This window comes from Drosophila mojavensis, unplaced genomic scaffold (genome assembly GCF_018153725.1).
Source record: "Drosophila mojavensis isolate 15081-1352.22 unplaced genomic scaffold, ASM1815372v1 contig_231, whole genome shotgun sequence".
Classification (NCBI taxonomy): domain Eukaryota; kingdom Metazoa; phylum Arthropoda; class Insecta; order Diptera; family Drosophilidae; genus Drosophila; species Drosophila mojavensis.
The window spans coordinates 375,053-384,946 of record NW_025318772.1 but is presented as its reverse complement, the minus strand read 5'-3'; positions in this window follow the sequence as shown (position 1 = coordinate 384,946).

Here is a 9,894-nt window from a genome sequence, read left to right as displayed (position 1 = left end):
ACAAGCCTTTCCTACTTAATATAACTATATTTGGGCAGACCGAGTCGAGCAAGGAGTTGAGCTAAAGTTATTTGCATTTGAAATTAACTAAGCGTAGGAGTCAACTTCTTATGTGATTTAGTTCAAACTTGGAGTTTCTAATGAAAATTATTTAGTAAAATTATAATTTAAATTTTACAATTTAAATTTAAATAAAGAGTTTATGAAATCCTGAGATCTTATTAAAAATAATCTTATTAAAAATATTGTTATAAATATTCTATAAAATATATATACCAACCATATGGCTGCCAATTCAGTAACTTTGCTCCTGCTGCATTTACAGCTGTATTTTTGGGTCTGAGCTGGGTTGGTCTTAAATCAAGTTCAAGCTCAACAGATTAGATTTGGCCACCGGCTATGGCTGTTCGCTGCGAATCCTATCGATGCTCAATATCCTTTTTGGGGCTTTTGCCATTGGCTTGTACAAATTGTGGCACTCTAAATCAAAGCCTAGACCACTTTAGAGTGGCGCCTTAAATTAACTTAGCATTTCGGGCCGTTGAATTCTTTGTCTGCCCGTGTAATTTACTGCGTGTCCTGCCACAAGGAGACAACTCTACCCCCGCCTCTATCTGTGTGTGTGACAATAAAACTACGCAACGCCATTAAATCTGACCCAATATGCGAGAGGCGTGATATATAGGGCTTTGGTCTTAATCTTGTGTGCTTTTGTCAAAGAGCAAGTAACAAATAAATAAATATTATTGAACTTTTCAAGTCCCCAGAGGATGCGAGGGCGACTCCCGTGTACAGCTGGCTGGCAAGGTATGGCGGCACCCATGGAGAGGCCAGTCGCTGGAGCTCCGCTGCTGGAATTTGTGTGCCCTCACAAAGTGCCAACATAAATTCCTGCACAGTTCAATTTATCGTGTATTGACACAGCTTCCGCATAAAAAGCAGCAGGAGCAGCAGCAGCGCCGGCTAGTAAAAATGTTTACAAAGTGAAGGCGGGAATGTGGTAGCAGATCCTCGCTCACTGACTACAGGAATGTTATACACGCACACACGCACATACACGCGCACACACACATATAGATGCAGATAGCGGGAGCCTATTGTTATTACCTCTTTGTTGTGTTAACACGCCATTTGTGGCATTTGCAGTCGTTGCTAGCCTCCCAGATCCTGGCTGAGCAGCGCAGCAGTTCAACTCTCACGAATTTGAAATGCAAATGATGAAATTTCCCGCCTGCTGCCGAAGCAGTGGCCGCTGCCCGTCTGAAATGTTGAGCTTTTGACTCAACAAATAATCAAAATATACTTTATGTCGCACAGCCGACTAACTGTGTGCAAAGCTCATGAATTCGAAGGACAAAACCCCGCCCCCCGTCCCCGCACCAACAGCACATGTTGTCACACAAGCCTCACCCACCCACACTCGAGCCCCGTTCACAGCTGTTAATTTGAGTGCTTCGCATTATGTGCCCGGCTCGTAAACTCGACGAAATGTTTATGGCCGAAAATAACAACTACATTTTTGTAAATACCCATTAAAAATTCATGCTTTATGCGCGCTCCCTATAAATCGGCAAGTTGCGATTGCCTATGCCTGCGCCTGTTCCTCTATTAATATAGTAAGGATAACAGGAGTTCAATAGAACGGCAAACTCGGGCAGAACTGATGTATGAAAAGGGCCTAGTATCTATTGCGTTTATGGAGCGTGCAGAAAGCTACAATTTCTGTAAACTATTTTGTATTTATACATCAGTTTGTTCAGTTGAAGCCCAAGTCAGTTAATTTTTATTACCAAACTTGACTTTCGGACTCTGCTTAATTAAAAATAAAACATTATACCATTACATTGGCAGTTATGAATGAGTTAAATAGCTGCTGAAATACAACGAATGATATCAACGAATGATATCATGATATCATGATATCGAATGATATCCTCAAGCCGAAGGCTCCAATTGCCAGTGCTTAATATTTAATTTAACTATTATTATTATTATTATTATTATTATTATTATTATTATTATTATTATTATTATTATTATTATTATTATTATTATTATTATTATTATTATTATTATTATTTTTATTTTTATTATTATTATTATTATTATTATTATTATTATTATTATTATTATGCCAGAAACACCATAGAGGCCCAAAAGAGACTTACCCAAGTCATGATCCGCACACAGACATGGCTCAGCTCTCGAGGATTGGAGCTTGCCACCCATAAAACAGAGTTACTTCTGTTCACGGGGAAGCAGATCCCAACCGAAATAGAGATGCGAGTAAGCGGAAACCTGATAAGGACGCAGAGGACAGTGAACTATCTAGGCGTTAGGCTGGACAGTAAACTTACCTTCTGGGAACAGCTGAAGTATGCCACGCGGAAAACAGCGACAGCAACGGGGTCTCTGAGTAGACTGATGGCAAACGTTGACGGCCCGACGGCAGGAAAACGGAGACTCCTCATGGAAGCGACAAATGCAATACTGCTATATGGCAGTGAAGTATGGGCGGATACCTTAGAGGCGAATGTAAGGCGAAAACCGATGCTAGCTGTGCAACGAAGAGCAGCCTTAAGGATAACATCGGCGTACCGCACAGTCTCCGGGGCGGCCGTGACTGTGATAGCAGCAGTCATACCGGTTGACTTGCTTGCCCAAGAGCGCAAAAAAATATGGAATCTTCGGCAAAGAGGAGAATACTCAGAACATGCGGCAAAGAGCATACGACAGCAAACCATAGTCTCGTGGAAGGCGAGATGGTCATGCGAAAGGTATGGAAGATGGACCGCTAAAATAATCCCCGATCTGGAGCAGTGGATAAATAGAAAGCACGGTGAAACGTCTTTCTATTTGACACAACTACTCTCCGGACATGGATACTTTCGAAAGTACCTAAATAAAATGGGGAAAACTGCCGAATCCAGCTGCATTTACTGCGAAAATGCAATGGACGATGCAGAACACACCTTCTTCAATTGCAAAAGATGGTCGGAAGAAAGAATCGACCTGGCAGAAACAGTAGGTGAAGTCAAAGTAGAGACGTTAGTACAGCAAATGTGCAGCAGCATAGACGCTTGGAAAAAAGTCTATGACTTCGCCGAAAAGGTTCTGCGGCGGAAGAAGTATGACCTGGACGCAGGCACACAGAGGGCAACGCTCATTTAGAGCACACAATGGGGTTCCACCTTGAAGGTTAATGCGGGATATCTCCTGGTTCCAAGGTGGATTTGAGCCCCAGAAGAGGAGGATTTTTTAGTCGGTAAGCAGTTATGCAGTCCGACACACCGGTCAAAGTGACGACATGACTGACGGTGCATAAAGCATTTTTTCCTACCTCAGCCCAACAAAAAAAAAAAAAAAAAAAAAAAAAAATTATTATTATTATTATTATTTATTTTTTTTTATTTATTTATTTTTTAACTTATTTTATTTTATTATATAACTTATTTATTTATTTATTTTTTTTTAAATTAAAATAATTATTTTTTAATCTTATTAATCTATTTAATCTCTAATTAATAAAATACCACTCCTGTTGACTCACACTCTAAATCCATAGAGCTTCGCCCTTCTCAATAGATAAGCATTAAGTTTAATTTAAGAATTGGTAGTCGTTCAACCTTAGTCCAATCTATCAATTAAGTAAACTAGAGTGCCTAAAAATAAATTCACAGTCCCTTATATGGCCGTTTCCTTAGAGAGAACACTAACTGCTCTAGGTGTGCTCAATAATATTCTAAAATAAATTTTTTGTAAGCTGCACAAAGTTCCATTAAAATTTCCATTTACATAACATGCAGACAGTTCAGTGTGCTCCGTTTCAAGAAATAAAAAGTAAATAATACACATATCGTTAAGATATGCGCGCACGAATAGCTGCAATTACGCAGGTGCTCTTTCAGGTGCTTTCGCAGCTGCTCTTGCAGGTGCGTTCATGCAGCGAGTGGGCGGCAAATGTAAATGTAATCCAAATGTTTATGCCCGTCTCTATATATATATATATATATATATATTTGTATATGTATATGTGTATAGTTTCCATTGAGCATTTCACTTACATTTTCAGCTGAATAAGAATTGCAGATGTGCTTGAATGCAGCCAATCTGTGAGGAGGCAGCTGATTCGATGGCTGAGTGCACAGCTGGCTGGGAGAGTGCATTGTGCGGCGCACAGCTCGAACTTGTCAAAGTACTACAAGAGAAAGTTAGGTGGATAGACAGCGAGACAGAGAGAGAAAGAGAACGAAAGAGAAGGAGAGAGAGAGAGAGAGAGAGAGAGAGAGAGAGGACGAGACGATTTTCATTGAGAAAAGCGAACTCGCTGTTCAGCAAAACGGATGAGCAGTGCAATTAAAAGCAAACAAAACGCGTAATCGAATGCGATTCAAATGGCTATTGACAATCGACCATCGACAATCGACAATCGAGAAACGAGGAACCAGGAACGAGGAACGACAATTGAGTTGCAAATGCCGCAATGTCGGGTCGGAGTCCTTTGTATCCTTTTGGTGTCTGATTTTTGCTGTTTGCTCTGCTTTTGTTTTGCTATTTGTTGCTCGTCTGCTTTGTGCACGGCCTTCGCACAGCCAAATAGGTTAAAGGCAAGTGAGGGAATTAACGGTAAATATAATTACAGCGCCTCGCTCACAGCTGCGGTGCGCACAGCTAATGGATACCCTGCCAACGGCCGTCTCCTGCTGGGCGGGACGCCGCGCCGCCTTAACGCTCGTCGTGTGTCCAATTAGTGCAAATTGCCACTCGTAATCATAGCTGTAAAATTAATATAAATTTTGTATATCATAATAGCTGCAACACGCACCCTTTGAATGTCATCCCCTCGCCCCTCTCCTTGCCCCTTTGACTACGTGTGGCCAGCCGCAAATGTAAGTGCCTGGTGTTGAAATTAATTGGCTTTTGCTTTGCGAATTACGTGACAAATTCAAGTCGATTTGTTTAAGACTTGATTCGATTCGGGCAGAGCTCCGAAAGTACACTTCAAGTGGCCAAGCTGATGACAGCTCGACATTTTACGACCCATTTGTTGACAGCAACTTCATGCATTCATCTGCGAGCGAGTTTCTAAAAGACAAAGACTCCAAGTGACCTTAGCTGCTAATTAAATCTGTTACAAGCCACATTTAGTCCACAATCTCTGCGTAATACGCAAACAGTAAATAATCTACTTAATGTCGCCCTCGAATATCCACTTTGTTGCGCAGCAGGCAGCAGCAGCCTCAGCAGCAGCAGTGCAAAATGAAAGGCTGTAGCTACAAAAAAAAAAAAAAAAAAAAAAAAAAGAAAAAGAAAAACAAGTAAGAAGGCTCCAGTCGAGACTGCTCGACTAGGAGATACCCTGAACCCTCCAAGCTGATATTCTAATCATTCTGGACTTCTTTTATGCACACATACATACACATGCACTTTTAAGCACACCTCTGCTAACTGCGCAGTAGGCAGCGGCTGCGCTTGGGCTGCGCTGCAATGTGGGCAATATTATGGGAATTTATTTGTTGAATAATTTCTTATGTAGACGTACAATCTTAATAAAACTTTCAGAACGTAATCATAATGTTTAAATGTATGTACATTCTAAAGCACAAGTCTCTAGTACTTGAAATGCGTTTTTTCCAAATTGGGGGCGAAGGGGGCGTGGTATCCAAAATCTGTAAATGACAAAATCTATGTATCCATTAACTTTATATACAACGCAAATTTGAAGTCTCCAGGTCTAAAAGTGTTCAAATTAGGCTGAAAAAACCAAGTTGATTTTTCGATTATTCTCGATAAAAAAGTTATCGGATGAGTTATCGAAAAAATAAAGCAAACTTGTACTGCCTATGGTATACACGAGTATGCATGCCAAATTTCAGCTCTCTAGCTCTTATATCTTCTGAGATCCTTTTGCTCATACGGACGGACGGACAGACGGACAGGGCTATATCGACTCAGCTCGTCGTCCTGATCAAGAATATATATACTTTATGGGGTCTGCGATGATTCCTTCTGCCTGTTACATACTTTTCACAAAACCATTATACCCTGATTTCCCATTTTCAATGGGTTCAGGGTATAAAAATAAATAAAAAGGAAAATGGGAAAAGAGAAACGGAACAAATTTGATGTAATTTATTTTAATTTGCGAGCGAGAATGTTCAGCTTTAAAGCCAGCGACGAGTGGGGCAAAAAGGCTAAACAAATCTCGAGTCGAGCGTCAAGCAAATGGCCCAACAGAAATGCCAAAGCACGTTATTTCTTTGCCAACTCACTTAAAGCCAGCTCGAGTACTTTGGGCCAGCATTTAATGTAGCAATTCAAAGGATACAGAAGCTAAAAAAAAATTCTTTTTTAAATATTACATTTATGCTGCTAATTGGTATTTATATGTAATTTCTCTTAATCCTACAGGTACTTAAATAAGCATATTGCATTTACACTGAAAAAATAATCTTTAGGTAATCGCATTTTTAAGCCGCTTGTAAAGGGCAACGTGAGCACAAACTGAACATGAGTTATGAAGCTTTCATTCATAATTAAATTGAATTCATCACTAACTTGAAAACATTTTAAGCAGAACGCACAAAGCTTCAACAAGTTGATGGGGAATTAATAAAAATCTTTTTCAGTACATTTAAATTGAGTTGCAGCTGACCTCTGCTTAGCATCTTGTATTACAGCCTCAGCTTAAAATCGAATTAAAGTATTTCGTATATGAGATTACCCAAATTCCTTTCAATCAAAATCAAATCAATTAGTTGATTGATTTGTGGCTTATGCTAGAAACAATTTGCCAAATGTTTTCTACAAATGCCAACAAATGCAAAACAATTTGATTGCCTTACCCAAGTGTCTACGCCAGAGAATCAACTCAATACACACACACACACACACATACACATCCCACACACACACACACATTATAGAAAATAAAAGTCGATGTGTGTAGGTATTGCGTTTTTGGCTAGAGTTGTGCTAAAAAGCTGGAAAAACATTTGCCCAATTTGCAGCGGGCTAGAAGAAAAGCAAATCACCTGCTCAAATCAACGATTCTGAAAAAGCAGCACACTCTGAGTGGGTGGCAACATCATCAGCCACTCTGCGGCAGCAACTGGTGCTGGTTGCCAGCAAAGATTCCTTTGCCTCTGCTTGCGCCTCTGCCTCTGCCTTGGCCGCACTTGAGCTGAGTAATGTGAGTGCTTCCGCTTCCGTTGGCCATGCCAGCCACTTCCGCTTTTGGTAGAGTATTCGAAAATACTTAATACTCAATTTGCTGCTCTGCGAAATGTTATTTCGACACTGTATGAATGTGTATATACATGTGTCTGTGTGTGTGTGTGTGTGTGTGTGTGTGTGTATCATATTTTGTTGTGCTAACTGCTGGTCAGTGGTTCGTATAGCTGCGCCAGATGCCTTTGATCTGCGTTGCTGCTGTTGCCGAGAGATAAAAGAGAACTTTGTGAAAAAAAAAAGAAAACAGAAAATGAAACGAGCCTCGAATACATTCCTTCTGCTTCATATACTCGTCATGGGACTATAACGAGTAGATTGGCTTTATATATGCCATACTAATACAGCTGCAACTATCTGTCGTTCATATTAAATGGGAAATGTTGTTAGCTTATTGTTCAATTATAATTATATATTATTATATTATATATTATATATTCAATTATTATTATATAATATTATTATTATAACTTTAGTCAAATTTATACTAATATTAAATATTGAAAATTCAAATTGCACTTTTCTAAAACTTATTATATAGGCAAAATCTCTCACAAATATTTTGGGAACAACAAAACAAGCCAAGTCTGCAATATGTGAGCGGGCATCTCGCAGTCATTGACACCTGCCGTTGCAGTGCTGCAGCGCCCGTGCCTGACCCATAAATTTACCCGTTGAGAATGCTGGAGTGCCCAGCTGGATTACGGCTGCTTAATTAAACAATTTGATAGCACGTTTAACTGCCACTTAATCATGTATTCAATGTATCTTACGGCCCACAGCAAAGGGAAAACAACTCATTATTGCCTTTGACAAGTGCACGGGCAAACCACGCCGACGAATCACACGCCAGGCTGCGCAGTGTTTACTGTACAGTGAAACTTAACACAGAGTTAAAGGACCCTAATTGCAATTGCAACTGGCTTTAAGGTGGCAAGCACATATTGGTGAGGCAAGACGATCTGTGAGACGCGTGCTGCAGGTGCAGGTGCAGGTGCAGGTGCAGCTGGTTGGGCGTGGCCGAGCTGTTTGCCAATATCGCAATGACAGCAGTAACAAGTTCGACGTGATGTCAACAAAAGCCACCGAAAACTACGCACACACACACACACATCTATTTTAAAAATGGCAGTGGGAGCAGGGGCAAGCGAGATGCTAGCAGAAGGAATTGTTGTTACGCAGCGTTGCCACCTCGCACAACAACAAAAATTTCATTAGTTGAAATGTCGAATGCTCTGACACATACACCCACACTTACCCACACACACACACACATGCACAGGCTCCAATCACGTAGTGCTTCTGCTGTTTGTTGCAGTCGACGTTTTGGAGACACCTACTTAGGAGTGGAAGGAATCGATTGGATTGCCAAGTTGACAGCAAAGTAAACTTTACATAAAACATATCCTTAAAACTGAGTACAAGTCGTAAAAAGTATGCGAATTGCATTTGCATATGGCATTTCATTTTGACTCCTCGCAAACTAGAAACAAGTAAGAAGGCTCCAGTCGAGACTGCTCGACTAGGAGATACCCTGAACCCTCTAAGCTGATATTCTAATCATTCTGCACTTCTTTTATGCACACATACATACACATGCATCCACACGCACGCATAAGCCTGCGCTCTGCTAACTGCGCAGTAAGCAGCGACTGCGCTTGGGCTGCGCTGCAGTGTGGGCAATATTATGAGAATTTATTTGTTGAATAATTTCTTTTGTAGACATACGATCTTATTGAAACTTTTAGAGCGTAATCCTAAGGTGAATATGTATGTACATTCCAAAGCACAAGTCTCTAGTACTTGAAATGCGTTTTTTACAAATTGGGGGAGAAGGGGGCGTGGTATCCAAAATCTGTAAATTACAAAATCTTTGTAACGATTAACTTTATATACAACGCAAATTTGAAGACTCCACGTCTAAAATTGCTCAAATTAGGCTAAACAAACAAAATCAAAATTTCGATTATTCTCGATAAAAAAGTTATCAGATGATTTATCGAAAAAATAAAGCAAACTCGTACTGCGTATGGTACACACGAGTATGCATGCCAAATTTCAGCTCTCTAGCTCTTATAACTTCTGAGATCGACGCACTCATACGGACGGACGGACGGACGGACGGACGGACGGACGGACGGACGGACGGACGGACGGACAGACGGACAGGGCTATATCGACTCAGCTCGTCGCGCTGATCAAGAATATATATACTTTGTGGGGTCTGCCACGCCTCCTTCTGCCCGTTACATACTTTTTCACAAAACCATTATACCCTGATTTCCCATTTTCAATGGGTTCAGGGTATAAAAACGTAAAGTTCTCTGAATTGAGCAGTTTCGTTCATATTATATTATAATACATGTATATGTATTAGTGCCACGCTTGGATATCAAAATATTATAGTTTATATTAGTTATCTTTCCTCTCTTCCCACAGCTCTCACAGTAAACTTATTAAAAAGAACTAGTTCATTCGCAACTTTATTAAAAACTTAACAAGTATCATAATTACAAAAGTTACGCAAAAAGTGAGGGCTGTCAGGATAAAACCATAGCTCAACTTTCACATAACACACAAGAAGGCAGCAGCAACAGAGCGTTGAGAGAGGAGTGAGGAGGGGGAATAGATCTGACGTAAACATCAGATAGCGACAGCTTTCTT